General features: G+C 42.6%; 1 protein-coding gene and 1 pseudogene across 1 annotated transcript in view; one reads left to right on the forward strand and one right to left on the reverse strand.

The window, feature by feature from the left end:
- LOC139053133 (sulfhydryl oxidase 1-like) overlaps window positions 1-22,144 on the reverse strand; it is a 140,147-nt gene that overhangs the window by 23,751 nt on the left and 94,252 nt on the right. The gene's annotated exons all lie outside the window — the stretch shown is intronic.
- The window catches only part of LOC139054928 (uncharacterized), a 33,150-nt pseudogene that overhangs the window by 8,020 nt on the left and 2,986 nt on the right, over window positions 1-22,144 (forward strand).

The following is a 22,144-nucleotide window of genomic DNA, read 5'->3' on the forward strand; positions in this document are numbered from 1 at the left end:
TGGAACCTCAGCAGTCATGCAGACATTACGGAATCAGGGTGTAGACGAGCCGTATGTAAAAATACTGAAAGATATGTATACAGTGGCTCCACAGCCACCGTAGTCCTCCATAAAGAAAGCAACAAAATCCCAATAAAGAAGGGCGTCAGACAGGGAGATACGATATCTCCAATGCTATTCACAGCGTGTTTACAGAAGGTATTCAGATACCTGGATTGGGAAGAATTGGGGATAAGAGTTAATGGAGAATACCTTAGTAACTTGCGATTCGCTGATGATATTTCCTTGCTTAGTAACTCAAGGAACCAATTGCAATGCATGCTCACTGACCTGGACAATCAAAGCAGAAGGGTGGGTCTAAATAATTAATCTGCAGAAAGCTAAAGTAATGCTTAACAGTCTTGGGAGAACAGCAGTTTACGTTAGGTAGCGAGGCACTGGAAGTGGTAAGGGAATACATTTACTTAGGGCAGGTAGTGACCAGGATCCGGATCATGAGACTGAAATAATCAGAAGAATAAGAATGCGTTTGGTAGGCATTCTCAGATCATGAACAGCAGGTTGCCATTATCCCTCAAGATAAAATTGTATAGCAGCTGTGCCTTACCAGTACTCACCTACGGGGCAGAAACCTGGAGGCTTGCGAAAAGGGTTCTACTTAAATCGAGGAAGACGCAACGAGCTAAGGAAAGTAGAATGATGGGTTTAACGTTAAAGGATAAGAAGAGAGCAGATTGGGTGAGGGAACAAATGCGAGTTAATGACATCTTAGTTGAAGTCAAGAAAAAGAAATGGGCAGGGCATGTAATGAGGAGGGAAGATAACCGATGGTCCTTAAGATTTATGAACTGGATTACAAGAGGAGGGAAGCGTAGCAGGGGGCGGCAGAAAGTTAGGTGGGCGAATGAGATTAAAAAGTTTGCAGAGACAACATGGCCACAATTAGCACATGACAGGAGTAGTTGGAGAAGTATGGAAAAGGCCTTTGCCTTGCAGTGGGCGCAGCCAGGCTGATGATGATGATGAGGTATAAATAAACAAAATAAAGCCTGTGTGGATGATGATGAGGCATCTAAGGCCAAAGAGCGCCAGGACATGTGTCCTGATTCAGCAAAATTATGAGTTTAAGACTGATTTAATACGGAGGCTGTATAGAGGCCTACGCGTAAGTTAAATCTATAGATATTAGTGCATCAATTGTAAAATAATTACTAAAATAAATACAAGCCCTTAAATGTATTGGCTACAAGCACGCATGTTAAATTATTGTGGATAGTCCGAGTCCCTTGCAGTACAATTATTGCTTACGCAAGAAGTGCGAGAGCTCAGACATACTTTTCTGCATCAGATTGTACCTCACCTTTGAGGCACAATCTGACAGTTAGGATGGAATGAGATGATTTCTAGAAAGTTAACTTGTGCAAGATAATTAAGCACTCTTTTAAAGTTAAACAGTGAATCCTCTGATAACAACGTATAGGGATGGGGTGGTATAAGGGGTGAGTAGAGTTCCCTAAAATGAGCCACTCGCTCTCGGTGATTTTCAGGACATTGAATGAGGACATCCAAAGTGCACTCTAAAAAACCCCAGCTGGTCCATGTTATTCCAGAGTCACACACTACGGCGTGCCTCATAATGAGATCATGGTTTTCACACGTAAAACCTGATAATTTAATTTATATATTTTAATACTTCACTGCGATGTCCGTGCTGTTTACTTCTTTGACACAATATACATCGTTTTGGTCGTCAAGTTGACATACCTTCTCAAGCAGCGGTGGTCGAAAATGCACCTCGACGTTTTCGATTACCTTAAAACCACTTCTACGGATTTCCGCTTCGGTGTTTTGTGGAATTGACACGGTGGCGCTGACGGCTGAGTCACAGAACACCTATGTGGCTGAGCCAGCTGTGTCTAGCACGAGATTTTGTGGCGAATGTACATACTTTTCAGGGTTCCGTGGCGGCGACGAAATCATTAGTTTTTTGTGCATGCTTTGAGCTTGCTTCTGTTTTTGATGCGCTGCTTTTTTTTTAGCCTTTCAATAATAATTGGGTAGTTTGCCTTTTTTTCTCTCTCTTTTTTCTTGTGCGTGGGGTGTGTTTCGTGTATATTTGGTTTTGCAGGATAGTCAGCGTCCTTTCTCGCCACGTGCTTCAACACGTGCAACCAGGTGGGACGTTTAGTCTTATAGCCTTGAAATAGTAGCTTGGAAAATGCAAGACTAATAGCTATTAGTGGTTTTACTGTGTGCTTTGGCATCGGGAATATTGCTTTGGCAGGAAAGTGTGAGTGTGGCCGTGTGGTAGAACACGTGCGAAAACGTGTCATACCTTAAGTCTGTGCAGCATTGATTGCTTTTAAAACATTGGTGAGACATACTTTGCGGAATTTGAAAGATTTAGATTCTGTGCGCATCGGTTTTTTCCAGAAGGCACGTGCTCTGCATTATTATAGTATTATAGTATTTGCATTAGAAAGAGCCGTGCAATACATGGCAAGAAAGCCGGGAAAGTGTGCAGTGTGCGGGGGGTCCCTCTAGGCAGATGAGGGGATGGATGAGAATGGAGAGATAAACGAGTAAATCGGCACACACTGTGACGTCGACGCTAGGCTGAAAAAAAAATGGAGGCTTTCCAGGATGAGCTTGTCAAACAGGTCGAAGAGCTCAAAAATGAGGTAAATCTGGAGCGTGATGCACGGAAGGTAGTGGGAAAGACTACAAGCAGCCGAGGAAAAGCTGAACAGGGCCGCCATTGTGAACGAGAATTGTCGTGACAATGGAACGCAGTCCCCCAGCGTGACAGGAGAGGGAGTGTCAGCAAAGCACACGGAATGCGTGCAACGTGAAAAGGTAGTAGCTGGAAAGAGCTGCACCTACCTTGATGCTACCACACAAAAAAAGCAAGAGCACAGGGGTCAATGCCCCTTGTCAAGTCTGAACCACGCGGAAAAGGACAAAGGGAAGCAGGGAGAGGTAGGAGAGTGAAATGGTGATTATTGCCGGCGATTCAAACCTGGCTAGGTGCTCAGAAGCACTTGTGGAGAGTGTGAAAGGCGATAGAATAGTGGCGGTAGGGACACTGCCAGGGCGGACACTGGGTTCTGTCATGGAGCGAGCAAAAGCAAAGCTCGCGGAAAATGCCCACGTGCGCAACCTTGTCATAGTAGAACGTGGGCTAAATGACATCCTAAATAGGAAAGGAACAGGAATGGCCCAGCGCTTAGCGGAGGTGGACGACTTGCGCGAGCTGTCCCCTCAGGTGCAAATCGTGGTGTGCACGATGCCGGAGGTGCCTGTACGCGACAGTCACGTACAAAGAGCCGTAGTGGCTACCAATGAGGTGATGTAGAAAATTAGTCGAGAGAAAGGTTTCGAGGTTGTCGAAGTAAACAGGGAAGTGAGAAGGTGTGGTGGTTTTGAACGAGACAGGATCCACTTCAATTACAGGCTTGGAAGAGAAGTGGGCTGGCAACTTGCTGGTCACGCTGCTGCTTTTTTAATGGCCCCACGGGTGCTCAGAAGGCCAGAGTAGGTAGCAATAAAGAAGGTCCCCTAGCTGAACCTCCGAATACCATCGCTGTCAATAACAGAAAAAGGAGAAGACCAGAGAGTTTGCCATGCAATAGGCTCCATCAACATGCAGGGCGGCAGAAGAAAGGAAAAGTGGGCAGAGATTGAGGAGCAGTTAAATAGAGAACAAATAGAGGTTTACGCAGTTACAGAAACAGAGCTTAGAGACTTGGAAGAGCCGCCAATGATTGAGAATTATGTTTGTGAAGGGTGCAACAGAACTAAGTTGGAAAGAAATGAAGGAGGAATAGGAATGTTAATCCATCAGGGAGCCAAATAGAAAAAGAGTAAATTCAAAATGTCAAGAGCATCTTTGGCTGTCAGGTACAATGAGTGAAGAAAAATTTGGCTGAACGTAACATATTTGTGGACCGAAAATAATTGCACAGAGAAGACTCAAGAGTTAGTGGAATGCATAAGTGCCGATATTAACGGTTTCGGGAATGATGCCGAAATGATCCTATTAGGTGACATGAATGCCCGCATACAGGATCTAGACTGCTATACCGGCAACAACAGGAATCAATGCTAGACCTTTGCGAGCAACATAACCTCGTTATTGTGAATACATGGCCTAAGTGTGAATGAATGGTAGATCACGTGGGAAGTGAGAAACCGGCAATCGGCCATTGATTACTGTCTGATCACAGAAGGAATTCATAAATTGAGAGAAATGGTCACTGACGAGGAAGGGTACAGCAGCATAAGGAGTGACCATAAACGCATTATTTTGAAAATGGGATATGTAGTTGGGAAAGAGAGCAAGGAAAGCAAAATGGCCAGTCCAAATTTGAACGCTGAACAAATAACAAATATAGTCACAAGAGCCGATGCAGAACTTGGCAAATGGCCAAGTAGAGAGTGGCAATATAGCGAGATTCTAAGTGTAAAAACGACAGAAATACGGAAAGAGAAACGACATGTTAGTTGTAAAGGAAAAAAGAAACCAAAAAGCTGGTGGAACAGGAGATACGAAAAGCGATCACCGAATAACAGAAAGCATCCCGAGAGCATGGGCAGACAAAGAAGGCGCAGCTGCCTCAGGATGAAGTAGCCAGTAAATGGGAAATATACCGGGAGAAAAAGTCTATGGTTCAAATACCGGTGTAAACAAAGATAAAAGGTGAAAATGAATGTTGGTTGTCACAAATATGTGAGGAAAAGAAGGTCGCACCTAGAATATTTTGAAACCACATAAAATTATTAGGCAGGAAGTCAACAATACAATATATCCTAGACGAAGATGGAAACAAACTGGAAGGGGAAGTGGCATCAAACTATATCCGAAAAATAACAGCTGAATCTTTCCAAGGCAATGACGAGGTTGTATTTCAAGAAAAAAAGAGCATGTAAGAGAACCAGATGGAAAAGCAGCTCGTGCTGACAAATTTCAACTGGAAGAAAGCCAAAGAGAAAATTCCTAAGCGCACAGTCACAGGGTTAGACGAGGTTTCCATTAGGCTGATTCATGAACCAGGACCAAACAGTAAGGAAGCTCTGGTGAAAGCAGCGGAAAAAACTTTGAAAGATAGACAAATACCAGACAGTTGGCGACAAAGTAGAATGAATTTAATTTATAAAGGTAAGGGGAAGAAAGATAGAATTCACTCGTATACACTGTTAACCATTACAATGGTAATACGTATACAGGTTAGCAATGCAGGCAATCAAATAAAAGCTGCTAGAATGGGCAAAAAATAATGGCATTTTAGGAGAACTTCAGAATGGCTTCAGAATAGGTAGGCGCATGGATGATAACTTGTTTGTTCTTACTAAGTGTATTGAAATATCAAGAGTAGAAAGCAGACCGTTATATGTGGCCTTTTTAGACATTACAAGAGCATATGACAACGTAGACTGCAACATTTTGTGGGATATTCTGGAAAGGGAAGGCTTAGGCGACGATTGTCTACAGCTTTTGAGATAGATTTACCTAGAAAAAACCATGTGCATTGAATGGGAAGGGATGAGGAGCGAGAAGAAAGTTGATATCAACAAGGGACTGAGGCAGGGGGGGGGGCCTTTATCCCCACTGCTGTTTATGATGTACATGGCAAAGATGGAGAGGGTGCTAGAAGGATGTTATATCGGGTTTGATCTCTCATACAAACAGGCGGGTACACTAGTGGAGCAGCAGCTTCCAGGTTTATGTTATATGACCGACATTGTGTTGCTAGCCAACAAGCAAAGTGATTTGCAACGTCTGGCTAATATCTGTGGACAGGAAGGCAAGAATTTAGGTTTGAAATTTAGCATCAGAAAATCAGGTGTTATGGTATTCAATGAAAACAGCGAACAGACAGTGGCAATACAGGGCCAGGAAATACCTCGGGTAAAAGAATATAAATACCTTGGTATACGGATAAACGAAGGCAATAGACATATGTGAACACAGGAAAAAACAATAACAGTAAAGGGGAAGAGAAATGCAGGCATAATGAAGCAAAGACCACTATGTGGATACAATAGGTATGAGGTGCTCCAGGGCATGTGGAAAGGTGAAATGGTTCAACGACTTACTTTTCGAAATGCGGTTGTTTGCTTGAAATCAGGGGTACAATCAGGACTCGATGGCAACCAAAGGTCAGTGGGACGCCTTGCATTGGACGCTCACGGGAAGACTACAAATCAAGCTCTGCAGGATGATATTGGCTGGACAAGTTTTGAACTAAGGGAAGCTCACAGTAAAATTGATTCTGAAGAACGACTGAGGAATATGGAAGAAAGTAAATGGGCTGGGAGAGTGTTGAGGTATTTGTACAGGAAAAACATGGATTCACAGTGGGGGAAAGGAACTCGGAAGCTTACCAGCAAGTATGCGGACTGTAGTATGAGCAACACAGCAACAAAGAATGTCAAGTGGAAAGTCAGAGAGGCCGAAATAATCTTACGGGTGGCGGCAATAGAAAAGAAACCTGCCATGAGTAACTACTTAAGAGGAAAAAACAAAATAAGGAAAGAAACAATTTGTAACTCAAAGGGAAGCTCGTTACTTTTGGAAGCGAGATCGGGATGCTTTAGAACACGCACCTATAAAGCGAGATATAAGAAAGAAGAAGCCTGTGCTTCCTGCGGTAAAGCTAGGGAAACGATGGAGCATGTTTTATTAAAATGTGAAGATATCTGCCCAGCAGTCAATTTAGGCACTACTGGCCGCCTTGAAGTGTTTGGGTTCAACGAGAGCAGGGGAAAAGTAAACATGTCTGCAATAAAGATTAATAAGAGGTGATAGGAATATTGGTGGAAGAAAAGTAGGGAGACGAAAAAAATGGAGATGTACAAAAACAACGTTCACAATAGGGGGTGAGAAAATTTGGTTATGGGAATTCGTGGTTTTTTTTCTTTCTTTTTTTAACCTAGGTAGGACATTAGGCAGTACAATAGCAAGAGCTTGGTGGTGCAAACCACCACCCCGTTCCAAAGGGGATGCTCATAACATCCAACCATCCATCTAGAGTTACTGTATATGCTACCAAAGTAGCATATACAGTAGCTCTCAGTCTATCTACAGGAACACTAAGCTGATCGCTGCACCATATGAGACCTCTCCGTTTGCAAAAAGTGTAACATCGCTGCGAGTGCCCTTCCCATCTGCTGCACCCACAAAGTGGGTGCTCGTTGGCAAAAAACGTGCGTGCGACCTGTTCTCTCTGTGTATGAGCGCTGCTAGTATATCAACTGCGGTGATCGGAATTCCGGCATATTGCTATTTTTTTAAGTGATGGCATCGACGAACTGTGCTTAGAAAGTAATCGTCCCCATTTTATTGGCACAATGTAGCGTTGTTGCAGAGTGCATGGTTCCCTTAAGTCAGCGGAAGGACTTGAGGATGTAAGATGCGGTGACAGAATATATTGCTACATCCAAGACTTCTTTAGCAACAGCACCCCCCATATTGGGATAGGTACGACATGCTCACTCCCATACGACCTAGCAGGACGAGGCACCCCTCAAGGTTCTATACTATCACCGCTCCTATTCAACATCGGCCTACGCAAACTGACACTACAACTGGAGGAGCACCGAGACCTCGGGTGTGCCATATACGCGGATGACATCAGGCTATGGGCCACTTGAGGCTCATACGGCGACCGGCAAGACATCCTCGAAGGAGATGGTTCAGACCTTCACAAACAAGCAGGCATGAAATGTGCCCCGGCCAAGTCGGCATACGTACACATTAGACCCAAGAATACACAAGTGAGTAGAGCACCGACCCCATAACCTTTTCTAGATGGGGAACCAATAAAGAGGACAGCAAACATGCGGGTTCTCGGGATGAACGTACAAGAAACAGGCAGCATCTCCATCGCGCTCTCCAAACTCAAGGGCACGGTAAGCAGTATAAACAGATTTACTTACTGAATCGCACGCAGCAAGGAGGAAATGATGGCGGCGGACAACTAGCGATTGGTGCAAGCCTTCGTCATTAGCCGCATGACTTACCCACTGCCCTTCTAAGCCACGCGCCGCAGCGAGACCCACCAGGTGGACAAATCGATTCGAACTGCTGTAAGGCGGCACTCGGCCTTCCGGCGAGCACTAGCACGGAGCGCATCCGGGAGCTAGGGCTGACTAACACATATGAAGCGCCGTTGCCACGGTCATCGCCCAGCGAGAGTGCCTTAACGCAACGCCCCAGGGACGTTGTTTATTAAGACGCTTGCTCTACCCCTTGGATGAGATTCAACTGATTCCACTCGCTCTGTGAAGACGGCAACATGTGGATCCCATTCCACGCAACATGCACCCAACATACCACGCAAGACGAATATGAGCCAGGGTGACAGCCTTGCTAGAAAGGCAGGGCCACCTGAACACGTATTTCGTGGGCGCAAGTGTATACCCCTGCACAACAATACGGACCCCTGCTTTCGTGGCAGTGGTGACAAATAGGGCATGCATGGTCACGGCTGCGTCCTTGCACACCTCTTCCAGTGCAATGGCGGAGGCCACCACCATTGCCCTAGCTGTACAAGCCACCGAAGCAAACGGCTGACCAGCTCACGTACTAATGGACTCTCAGGATGCATGCCGACTATACCTGCGGGGAGTCTTGCCGGCCAGCGTCGTGCGCATCTTGGGACCAAGACTCACACAAGACCATGGGATCACCTGGTGCCCGGCACACGCCGGAGAGGACGGCAACGAAACGGTGGACTGCCTGGCTTGAGATATGACAGGCCGAGTCGCGTACACTCCGCCCTAACGGACCTCTCCACCCCATCCGGCACGCCACGAGAAATACTGGAAACGCAAAGACTCAGCCGACGAACAAAGGCTCCTCTGCATCCCAAGCTCAACAGGGCACAGGCAAGGAACTGGCGCGGACTACAGATGAACACCTTTCCTCACTTGCACAGGCTACACAAGATGTACCCCGACAGGCACAAAGACATTTGTCCCTGGTGTGAAGATATACCAACACTCCAGCACATGACATACGAATGCCCGAGGCACCCGGCACACACCGTCTCGCCGCTAACTACGGACTCACTTGCTAAGTGGTCGTGGGAGGCACGACTCACCGAACTGGACTTGAGAAGCCTGCTGGCAACCCTCGACCAGGCCTAGCGAGCCGCAGAAGCCAGCAGGGGCCTGGAATAGGGGCTCCACCCATATACGCCACTGACATATGATTCAATAAAGTTGTTCTTCAGCATGTAGTGATTTCATAAGAATGTGCGTCTTCCATAGATCAAACTGCCACAAAAATTTACTCTTCGAAAGCGAACATATTGTTGCAGAAGATGCACACTTTGACAGTGCCAAAATGATACTTCACTTAAATGACTGGTCTTCAGACAAAGATTTGTATAGCATTGTGCTGAAGATAATTTGACATCCCACTAATTTGTGCCCCATTTACACTGTAGTGTTAAACGACCTACAAGATGAACTTCCTCTACGACTATCAGCCATAGCCATCACGGAGGCACCAGAATTCAGAAGAGGGAGGAATGCAAAAACACTTGTTACCGTGCTTCAGGAGCATGGCTAGAAATCCCAAGCGGTTAAAATTGACCCGGAGCCTTTCGTTACAATGTCCCACATAAGTCACTATGCAGCTTAGGGATGTTAAACGCCATAATCTAATTTTAATTATTAGTCATGGTGAAGTGAATGTGCAGATCAAAAGTGTACATAAATACATAATCCGCTGCGCAGTAGCTTCATTGTGCCTCATGCTTCCAAAGTGTCTGTTGCCTCCCTTTGCTGCTCTCAACTTTAATATACCCAACTTTTGCATGTTTATATGCACCGTCACAGTATAAAGTTCGTGTCGTAAAGGTAATATAACAATAAAGAAAAAAGAAAGTTCAGTTTTACTAAAGACCCATGAGATCTTTAAAGCGCAATAATTTGAGCCGTTTGCCTTTTGTGCATTATCCATGGCGATATGTGTACACGCAGCTTCGGCAGTGGTTTAAACATGCTAGGAGCTCATCTATAGTCATACCTTTCACACGATAGATTAAGCTCAAACAAGGTTCTCTTTTTGTTTTTCTGCACACAGCGTAAATGGCACCAAGATACATGCGCTCACTAATCATCACGTCTCATTCATTCTCACCTGTTCCAAAATTACCGGTACTTAAGTTCTATTGGTGCCTGATCAATAAGACTGGCCTTGTTACATGCAACACGTGTCCACAGTCTCCCAAGCGAGATGTATTGCTAACTGCGCGGGTGCGCACGCATTCACACACACAATGTGGTCTGCTTCCCTATGTAAAGATGAGCCGATATCGTCGTTTTTCGCCGCACACTTTCCCACATCACAACAAATGTGGCACACTCCCATGGAAAAGCCAATTTCTTCACTGCACAATCCATCAGAGACCAACCACCACGTGGGTCATGTTCGCAAGTAAAAGAAGGCCAGAGTCTCCATATTTTCATCACGCAGTTTACCACACACCGATGTTCTCCGACGCACAATACAGCAAATCTGGCTGAAAAAAAATTGTAGAGGTTCACATAAAAGAAAAGGAAAAAGAAAACGTGTCCACGTGGTGCCCACCTGCACCAAGTACTGCGCGACGGCCCACACTGACGTTGCCTGACATAACAATGCGCTGGCGACGTCATGCTGTGACATCGCCGGTGCGGTGTGACGTGAGCTGTTCTCATGCACAGAACGCAGGGAAAGAATTTCGCTTGCGGATGCTCGCCGGGGCTAGTGGAGAGAGTGTCCTTGTTGGCACTAGCCCTCACCTCCTGAAGTCGTGATTCACGGCACTGAAGTATTTCTATCTCGGCTACTAATAAATCAATTTGTAAAATTCTTGTGGTGGTGCTGTGTAGCCTATGCACTTGCTAGTACAGTGCCAAGAATCATGTTCACATTGTGCCTGTTAAATATTATTAGTATATAAAATGTAAAATATTAGTACGAGTTTATTAGCCTGTTAAAAGAACTATTTGAATATAACCCACCGGAAATCAGCCTTGCAATAACGGAATGCAACGTTCTGCACACACAGGCTGCACTATAACACTGAGGAGGACAAGGGAGAAGGCATTCGAATTCACAGGAAGCAAAAACACACAAAACACACACAACGATGAATGACAAACATGATACCTTTTCTTTTTTCTTCAAAGGCTTTTTGCCAATACTTGCTGGAAGCAAAGCAACACAAGTGCCATCATAAAGAAAAGCAGCCATGCAGAAGTGTCACAATGACATAGCAGCCTGTGTTCATGAAATTTTAGAGCGCGTTCTCACACCAGATGCCTACTTACACAAAAATAAAAACCAGCACTTAATCGGCCCTTAAAGGGGCCCTGAACCACCTTTTATTGAAGTGGAGAAAGGCATTTGAAGTGAAAATAGCTATTTCAGAAATACTTTGTCACAAGAAGTACTACTTCTAAATGTCACCGTGGCACACAGTTCAACACACTTCTGAATTTGGTGCCTACGATGCGCTAAATGTAAACTTAATGCGGTTGTCCTCAGTGAGCCGCAGTGCACTTGGACTCGTGGCGGCACCCCGCAGCGGCTGCAGTATCTATGCTACGAAGCCGACCACAGCTACCAATAGCAGCCGTGCATGGGAATCCACTTCATTACGTAATAAAGCATTCCGAAAAGAGTGAGGAGACGGTTTCTGTTGAAAAGAGAGCATTTGAGAGAAAGGTGACTCCGCGTTCCACTTACAAGCTCCACGCAATGCGTACGACAGCAAAACTTGGCCGAGATGTTCCCAGCAGCATATGCTACCTGCAGACTCTCCAAGCTCGAGGGGTGGTTCAGGGCCCCTTTAACCAGTGCTTAAAAACCATCACTTAATACAGTAAGTTCTGCCACTTGTGCATACTGCAAGTTGAGTTACCACCTGGCTGAATTCTGGTGGACAGAGCCAGTTTCATGCATGTGCTACCAGCTACCGGTTCAAGCTCCAGATGGATATGCATCTTTTACATCTTTTGGTCTTTATGGATAAATGCATTCTAAAAACTGCAGTGAAAATTTACCTGCCAGATTACTTGAGAACTATAAGATAGCAACCACTTAACCCCCACAAGATCCCATATGCTATTTATTAAGCAAAGGCTTCAGGGGCATAAGGTTTTTTAACACTCAATTGCCTTCTCATGTAGCGTCCACTAAAGGCGCTGATGTAAACAGCATGTTTAGTGGGTGCTACAAGAGGAAGCAGTTCAGTGAAGCAGGCATGAATGATGCATCCTCTTGACTAATCACCACTACAGTTATACCGATGAACTTCGGTAAATGTCTGATGACTTCATACTTTAGAGCCCTTAGTTCAAATGCCTCATGCTTAATACTGCTGTTAACATATTGGTTAAGTTGTGGTTTACACTGCTTTCAATACACCGATGCTATAGCTAAATGATTTATTATGAAAGTACAGTATATGTAGTGAAAAATTTATCGCAATCTGTACCTACTGGTATTAACAACAGTGCATTTTGCCAACAAATCTATTGCTAACAGTTATCCCATGCCCTGAATAGTTTTCTTTAAAAAAAAAAAAAGTGGCAATTCTAAACGCAAGGTGATTTTTAATGTGAGCATGTGCACAAATATGCTGCTGTCACAGTATGTGCAAGCGTTGCTGTCCAAACCTGTTCCTCAGCAACATCTTGCATGAGTGTCACAACCAATTGCTACAACTTGGTCAACTTGGTCAGTTTTCAAACAGTGCAAACCATTGCTTGCTGCACCTATAGGGCAAATTCCACTGTATGTGCTGCCACACGAGAGACAAGGCAGAGTGGTCATGTGTGGCTTGGCCTCCTCGGGAGCGCATGCATGATCTTAGAGGCCATGTCACACGTGACCTGTCTCTATTGTCTGCCATGTGGCAATGCAAGCTTTGAACTTTTTCCAGCTGGTGCAGAAGGCAACAGAAAGGAGTTGCATGCACTGCAGTAGTAAAGCAAGTGACAAAGTAATGTAGTCTGTAAGTGTTGGACGCAACCATCCATCGCTGTCAACTGTATCCCCACTCTGGAGAATGTACTACATGTAGGAGGCATTTGCATCTAAAGGGCCTAACCTTGATGCTTATAGCAACCAGGCTGCACTACCCTGAAACACTTCCACGTCTTTCATGCACCAAGTCTGCAGAAACATTAGGTGTTCATAACACGTGGAATGCTTGGTTGTTACAGTCTACACGACTGCCATATCATCACTAGTAAAAAACATTACAAGGGTTGATAGCAACATTCTTGCTTTATTATCATCAATAAAAGGTGGGGATGCTGACTGTTACAAGAAATAAGCAACTGAAACACAGTAGCTGCCTTCTTTAGGAACATTAATTTGATGGAATTCTTAATGGATTGGACCAACAGTCTGAGCCAGTCTGTCCTTTCTTTGGTTGAGAAACCTCTTCCAGCACAAGCAATAGAAATCAGTTCTTGATTTGATTCAATGATAATGACAACAGAATAAATCAGATTGTAGTACTGTAATTATTAGATCTCTTTAAGAAATGTATTCCAACTTAATTATCTGATATCAAAGCTCTACACCAACTATTTCATAACTCTATGCAGGGCCAATGAGATTGGAAACATGCATTCAATGAGAAATAAAACCTCACATTATGTACATGAACACCCATAAAAGTATGTACATATACTGCATATATTAAGACTAAAGTTCACCTTATTTACAGCAGGTTCAATTTCATTCTCCGAAAGGAGATACACACATAGAACATAAACAGCCCCAAAATGGCCACATGAAAGTAGACAGCTACACCAAGGACTAAGCTGGCTAGGCCCAACATGCAGAATGGCACTTTCCTCCAGCATTCAGATGCATCAGGCTCAACACCAAACAAATATTGTTCACTAACATTTCAAGCATAGCTACTCCTTTCATTTTCATGAAACACTTCAGGGCCTCTTTAAGTCCAATGTACATCAATAAAACCTATAAAACATGTCCACTCATTACACTGCTTATAAAAATATATCTAGACCCCTCCTCTGTAGTTACACAGGTCACTTATTATTTTTTTTTTCAGGCACCTACTGCAGCTGTTAAAACAACATGATGTTCTCACATCAGGATCTATAAGTAAAGTGGATAAGCTAGGATCATAACAGCCTTTTGAATTGGTACACCAGAGGCAAGTGCTTGATACTCATCACACATGCTTGCTACCTACAGAAGCTTCTATCAGTGCAAACAAATTGCAGTACGTTTACACACTTCACTACAACAAGTGAGACGCAAGCATGCACTGCGATTTCCATGGCACTGTGTCTTGGAGCTCTGTATTCCATAATAACCCCTTTCTTTATTATACGCAAGTTCCGCATCTTTACCCTTCTAAATAATTAGTAAAGAGGAAGATTTTGTAAACTCAATTACATAATGTTTCTTCTGACACAGCCTACTTTGGCGTTTATATACTATAAGCTTTAAGTCATCTGACAAACCAACTGACTGATTCATGAGTAGTCTATTAAACACTTGGGCACCCAGAGTATTACTAGAAGTGATGCTATAGAACAGATATCATTAGCAAAATTTTATGAAATGGAGGAAATTAAAAACCCAGATAACTAATGCATGCTCAATTTCTGCTACACATAATAACAGAAATAGCAGAATTAGTTGCACTTGGCTCAATGATAGCAAATGATTTAAATCAGAACAATCGTTTTTGAAGTCCTGTTCCATCTATATAAATGCCCCTGCATGAAGCAACGACAGCACAGTGAAACATTGCAATACACAAGTGATAGACAATACAAATCACAACTTAGTGATAAGCAGAGCTGAGGTCTCAGCTTATCTTACATATTCTAACATCACCACATAGTCTCTCTTACCACAGCTATTTAATAACAACTCAACTGCCATGCTTAAGCATAAAATGACATGTTAAAGGGACTGTCTTCTACTAGACTTGATAGGAGAAGCTGGAACTTTGACACACAATGCAACAGCTTGTGGAAACGCAGGAAGAGAGGTAGCATGGTCACAAGTCTTTCAGTTGCGCTACTAGTCAAGCTGTAGAAAACTATTTGACCTGAAGGTACCTAAATAAGTAACGAAGTTTCAGATAGTTGAGCCTACAACACCTAATGCGCAATAATATTCGCACATGCCTATAATTTGATATCCATTGATCTAGATTTATGAGCAACAGTAAGTGAAGCAAAAAATAACAGCGAAATGTGTCAGAACAGACAAAATACTTCACCATGAACTGCACAAGGATGAAAGCAAAAGAAAACTAAAAACTAAAGAGAATAATAAAGATCTCTTTATGATGTCACATTTTATTTTCTCACTCCCCCTGCCTCTTTCTTTTACAAAGAAATTGTATTCGACCATACAGTCACATTTATTCAACTTGTCAATTTCAATATCTTTACTAGATCAGTCTTGGCACTAGGAAGTATCAGTCAATTAAGAATTGCTGCATTTGCTCAGGCCCAAATGTTAAAGCTGTAGATTTTGCTACAGGAGAATCCCAGTAAGTGGAAATCCCCTTAATCATAACTCCCTAAATGGAACTGCACCATTGCATTGGTTATTTTTACATTCAGGAGTCTATCATATTGAAATATGGCCTTCTTCCCTCTCCACGTAAACTGAACAAGACAGAACCAAATGACTAACAGCATAATGTGACTACATTAGCAGGATGTGTTAGTGTCCTCATTTTTCCCTTACTTTTCTCATTTTGAGCCTGGGAAGCAGTCTGCAGGTCTTTTCTTTGTTTCAGCCTAGTCTAGCCAACACTTTCAATGTCAATTTAATGGCACATGCAATATTCACTAATTGAAAAAGTCTGAACCCAGTAAAATTTTTGAAGTGTTTGCTTCATAAAAATGACATTGAAAAAATGACATTCACAATTAAGTGCTGCATATTAAAGGGAAGCCTGCAAGTCCTAGCAGCTGTGAGAGCTGAAGCCAACACCGAGTTAGTTTTGATGTCTCAATAGGTAACTTAAGTTTCAGAGGTGGATAGCTGGAGCCTGCAAAAATGGTAATATCATTCTTATCAGTGCAAGTCTTTAGTACAAATTATATAGGTAGATTTGTAATGTGCACTCACTGATAATAACAAAGTTGGAATGCTTGTGAAAACAGGCTTTCTTATTTGCTCCTATGCCTTCCCTCACAACAGAATTCCTGATACCTTCTCTTGAATTTCTTTAATAACATTCAAATGAGTCTTGAAATTCCACAAGCATCATGTTTGTTCGGATGCCATCCTCAGGAAGGGAAACAAAATTTAACACTTCTATGCTGGTTTATACACGAATATAACTTAGGGTTATTTGTGCCAAAGCTCTAGTTTCTGTACTAAAAGCATGATGCACCTTCTTTAGCAGACAGTCTTATTTGCAAAGCAGCAAACGTTTTCACAATGCTAAAGCACAAAGCACAGGATAAGACAACACACAAAAGTAAGCACATAGTTCAGTGTCAAAGGGTGACGTGAACAGGCAAGGCATCAAAGTAATAAGCAGGGCAAACACCAAAAGCACAGAATAAGCCCAGCCTTTACACATAATGATCTATCACTTGTTCCTCCCAAAGATAAATACATGATACTTGGTCCAGGCACCTCTATTTTATACACAACTGGGTAACTAATGCATTTTAAACTCCTTCATCACACTGCCAATGCTTCTTGTCACATTAGTCCAACCATTCTGACAACAGGTGTATAGAGAAAGCTGAGAACATGGTTTTGGGCACACCGTAGGAATAATGTAGCCTGCTCTGTTAGTGGACCTGCAGTACCAGACAGCATGCTTCTATGACTGCTCATCTCATGAAACTTGCACACTGCATTGGCCTTCCAGGAATAAAATGTCTACAGCTGTACACGAAGTTTCTCTATTGCCACCAGGATTCACTTCTTTGTTCATTGATGGAAGGTCTTACGTACATTTGCTAAGTTCATTAGTGTCAGTCCTAAACATGAAATAAGGCAGCTTTAAGAGCACTGCCACTTAAGGGAGTGGACTGGCTTCAGTTTCATGGAACAAGATAAATGAGAAAAGCCAGCCTGGATCATGTTGCTCATATAATTCTGCTAAATATAGACAAAATGTCCTGCACAAATGCCAAACATTGCGCGATTATGACTTAAATGTGGTACTTCTCACACTTAATTCAGACATGGTAACATGAATAAGAAAGCTTTGTAAGATATACACACGTACTCAGCCTCAGGGCATAGAACAAGCAAGGATTAAAGGAAAACATCTGAATGTATCTTAGCAAGAAGCTGAAGTATACATCATGGCCTGGTACCAAAGAGCAGCCAAGCCTATCAAAGCAAGCACACACAAAAAAAGAAAAAATTATTCCTGACTAGGAAAACTTAAAAGGTCTACTGCAGTGCCACACCATATGTCAAACAGTTGAACAGTTAGATGTTGCTTAATCACGGCTTATGCATTGCAACCCAGAAGGGAGGTTTTATAACTGTTCCTACAAATATTAGGTAGTCAACCTTCATTTGCTACAAGGTACTTCACATTAAAGGAAATCCCCCAGCCTCAACAAGCAGTTCATTGGATCAACTGATAAATGCCAATTTTCCTTTCCTCCTTATACAGGCACAATTTAAGGGTAACTAAACAAGCAACTCTTGAAATGAATTGGACAATTTTACTAATTTACCACCTGCTTTATCTTAACTTGCTGCTAACTGAGACACCCAGAAGAAGATACCCCAAGTGGACCGAACGGATATCTTCCAGGTATCTTTATTTGCAGAAAATGGATATATCCCTAAGAGGATAGCGATAGAAACTGGACGTGGGAGGGGAAATTATTTTATTACTTGATAACTGCATGAGAAAGAGAATATTGACATGCCACAGAAGTAAGCTTGCTGGTAAGTTTATGAATGGAAAGTGTGCACTGAAAGCCACTCAACAAAAGCATAGCATGTGAAATTGTAATCCTCAGGCCACAGTGTCCTACTGAAATGTCTAGATGTCATATATATCTAGGTATAAGACTGAAAAACCTGGATTGGTGGGTTAATGTTCTATGGCTATCTTCATATTTTGGCACATTTGTCATACTCGTACACCTAGCAGCAGTATGCTTAACCATAATTTTGGCTTTAAGAGAGCCCATTAAGTTTTGCTTAGGACTTGCATCTATCAAACATAAAAATTCAAATATCAGCTAGATTTAGCACAGCAATCCTGTTTGGCCAAAACCATTAACTTGGTGTAGCTTCTGAAGATCACAGCATTTCAGCAAATATATTCTGCAACAATGATATTGTTACACAAGGCCCATTAAACATTTGAATGCATCAGCATTTGGAGAAACTGATTGGTGCACAAAAATTTGCATAATCCCAGTTTCAATACACATATACGCAACAATTTTCGGTTGCACAAATTTTGCATACTGCATGGTCTGTATGAGAACACGTGAGCAAATATTTCAGAAGTTAAAGAAACAGTCAATGGTGGTAGGCCACACCAGTTACAGAATTACTTGAGCAGGCTGTGGCGGATCTCAAATTTATGCAGCAAATGTGAACTGAGCCTTCAGTGCACAGAATATTCCCTATAAGTATGGCAGTTGAAACATACATCATATTCTCTTAAAGGGACAATAAAGGCAAATATTAATTCAAGATTAAAGTGATAGACCAGTGCTCGAGAATCTCTAAGGTGTCAATATTATCATGAACAGAGTCTTAGTAGTTGAGACATTAAGGTAAATGCAGGACATGATCAGAGACTCCCCTAGGACATTCAAGTACTTGCCCGATAACGAACACACTCCTCATTTAAATTCTGTCACTGGCACTCAACCACTCGTTATAAAAACATCATTGTATTGCAATATAAGATGAAAGAAAATGCTACTTGTTCAGTTCCATATCATTCTTGGAAAAAAAAAAACTTGTTGACATTATTCTCGACAACATGGGCAGTCGAAAGTTTTCGTTTTCGCTCGGCTCTGCGCTGCCCACACTTTCGTGTTTCAGTAGTTTCGTTATCGCGCACTGCTCCACTGGTTTCCTGGCTCCCAAAACTCATGCAAACTGCAAGTAGCAGAGAATTCGACATCCATGTAATGTCTCAGGGCGCCCAAACGGTCCACATCACTTGACCAAAAGCAGCTGCAATGGTGAATCCACCGCTCTGTCTTGGCTTGGTTTTGCCATGGCCGCACATTAGAGTTTTGTGCAAATAACTGTAAGTGCCGTCTTTCACGTTATTTCACTCACCGACAGCAGCAAAGGGCAGTGATGGCATATGCAACGTCACCACTCCCCTGTTGGGTGATGGGAGATTTGAATTGGGATAAATATATTCGGACCCTTCAGGTGCAATTTTTCTGTAAACTAAGTCCTTTCTTGGCACGAAACAAGTGCTACGAGCTCTCTGCAATGGTAATTAAACAGTCCACGTCGACTTAGTATTTGCATTTAGTGTCCCTATAATTGAACAGTAAAGAGTAAGCTCTGGAAGAAGAGTCTGCATAGAAAACAAAAACAATGTGTAGTGCGTTTCAGTTTACCATGGCCTACAAGTTGACAACTGTGTGCTTGCCATAGGAGCAGCACTGAGCGTGCACAAGAAATGAGCATGAAATTAATCTCATGACCAGAGCTATATGCAAGAGCTATATGCAGCATTCAGTTTTTTCAACAAAAGCAACACCATAATCCTATTGCAGCTTCTCCTAGCTAGCGGTGTAAATTTTTCAGCAACACATCACAATTTCACATCACCAACTTTGATCACTTATCTTCAGATATGAACAATCCTGTTCACATCACAGTCGATAAGCATCAGCCTTAAGCACATTTTGTAAAATGTGCCTAACGCTCAAAAAATTGAGTTTCTTAAGTGAGACAGGCCCCTGGAATAGTAGCAGAACTGCTATAAATTAATATGCCATGATATGTAACCCTACAAAATTGACAGGAGTGGTGTAAAAGCCAGGTGGCCAGTTCCAACTTATTATGAGTAGATTTGGGCTTGTTTTGATCGAGTCAATGGTACGATTCTCCATTTACTTCTCGCAGTTTCCTTGGAATTGGGTTTGTTTATGCTTTTTTTCTAGAGTATAGTAATACGATTCAAATTTTCTCATTTGTAAGTCTCTTGACAAGTTTTTTGCTTGTTAGATTCTGAGGTGGCCAGAAATGGCATACCTATTTAGATGCACATCTCATTACAGACAGTAAAAGCAGTGTAAAAGCTACGACGTCCATCACTTAGTGATATTCTAGGAGTGACAAGTACATACAGTTAAAATGACAGTACAGTTCAAATAAGCTGGATATTTAATATGCTGTTTGAAGTACTGCACTTGTTGAGGGCACTATTTTGGAGAAGCTGCACTCCTTCTTTGGGTTTGTTATAGGTAAATGGTCACCTAACTTTCTCTATTTTATCTGATCACCCAGACCAAAACAGCCTTAAACCCCACACCTTTCCACACCATTGGGAAGTTTCTTCTCAGCTGGCAATTCTGAGGCACAGTATGATATTCGGTAGAGTTCTTTCAACAAGGTGCAACAACTGATATTGAGACACCGCAAGCAATAAAATTTAGCTTCATGCTCTCTCCTGCACCCCATCCTTAGCAATTATCCATCAGTCTATTTTCAAACTTTTCACTACCCATGCACCAGGCATACTCCACTTTATACTTGCACTGACTTGCACTGACTCAACAACAACTGAGCTGCAAGCGAGCCAAGAGTAGCGAGGCTTTGAGAAAATGGTATGTGGTATGTCGACACATGCTAGGCAGAGGATTGAAATCAAATTAATTAAATTATGAGGTTTTACGTACCAAAACCATGATCTGATTATGAGGCACATCGTAGTGGGGAACTCCAGAAATTTTGACCACCTGAGTTGGTGAACATGCCCCTAAATCGAAGTACCACGGGTGTTTTCACATTTCGCCCCCATCAAAATGCAGCCGCCGTGCCTGGGATTCGATCCCGTAACATCGTGCAAAGCAGCCCAACACCAATAGCACTAGGCAGAGGAAGACAATATGTTGTACTATTCAGATCTGTTATAAGCAAGGCATGCCCAATGTACAGGTTTCTATGCATTAGCAGGGGAGTAGTTCTGACTAGCTTAAATATTAGTGGGTATTCTTTCTCACTTATGCATTTCTGATGAGGAAAAATTGATGTCAAGCTGTGCCTACTGGCACCACAAGGTTCACTGAGCACCAGTTACAAGTCCAATGGCATTCATTTAATAAGACGGCACAATACTAAGCAGCTGAATCTCCTGAGGTGCCCATTTACAGAATACTCACAGGCAATAACATCACAATGCAGGTGTATGAGCTGCTGCGCTACCAATTCTGAAAGGCCCATCTTGAGCATGCAACATTAGATTCTCAATCTGAACACCGTTTCTCTAGAAGCAGTGTTGATTCATTAGTGTAGTTGCCAGCTATCGCACACTCTGCGTGGGGTGGATTCCAGAATTACACGAATATTTTAATTTCAAATTCAAGTCAAATACTAATTGACCGATAATTTGATTGAACTCTTGAATTCACAGTATTTATATCACGTAAATAAAAGTTAGATTAACTTCTGGGATTTTCACAATCCAAAAACATTATTTTATTATGAGGCACGCCATAGTGGAGGCCTCCAGATAAATTCTGACCACTTGGGGTTCTTTAACGTGCACCTAAATATAAGTAAACAAGCATTTTTCCATTTTGTCCCCATTGAAATATGGCCGCCACTGCAGTAGGGATCAAACCACCGACTTCTAGTTCAGCAACATAATGCCACAGCCCCTAAGCTACCACAGTGGGTCTCACAAATAATTCATACTACTCAATAGTTAACCACATAAAATGGCCTTCACAGTTCATACACAGTCACATCACGCACCTTGAAATTCACAGCTGGTAATGGTGGTACAACACTTTTATGAATCTCATCAAACTTCCTTTTAACGCAACTCAAGAGATACTGTGGCATCAATGCTGCTGCTACCCACACAGCATGCACATGCAGAGTTTTTGTGCACCTCATCACATACATACCACTAGTCACCACTGACTAGTGGTATGC

This window comes from Dermacentor albipictus, chromosome 1 (genome assembly GCF_038994185.2).
Source record: "Dermacentor albipictus isolate Rhodes 1998 colony chromosome 1, USDA_Dalb.pri_finalv2, whole genome shotgun sequence".
NCBI lineage: Eukaryota > Metazoa > Arthropoda > Arachnida > Ixodida > Ixodidae > Dermacentor > Dermacentor albipictus.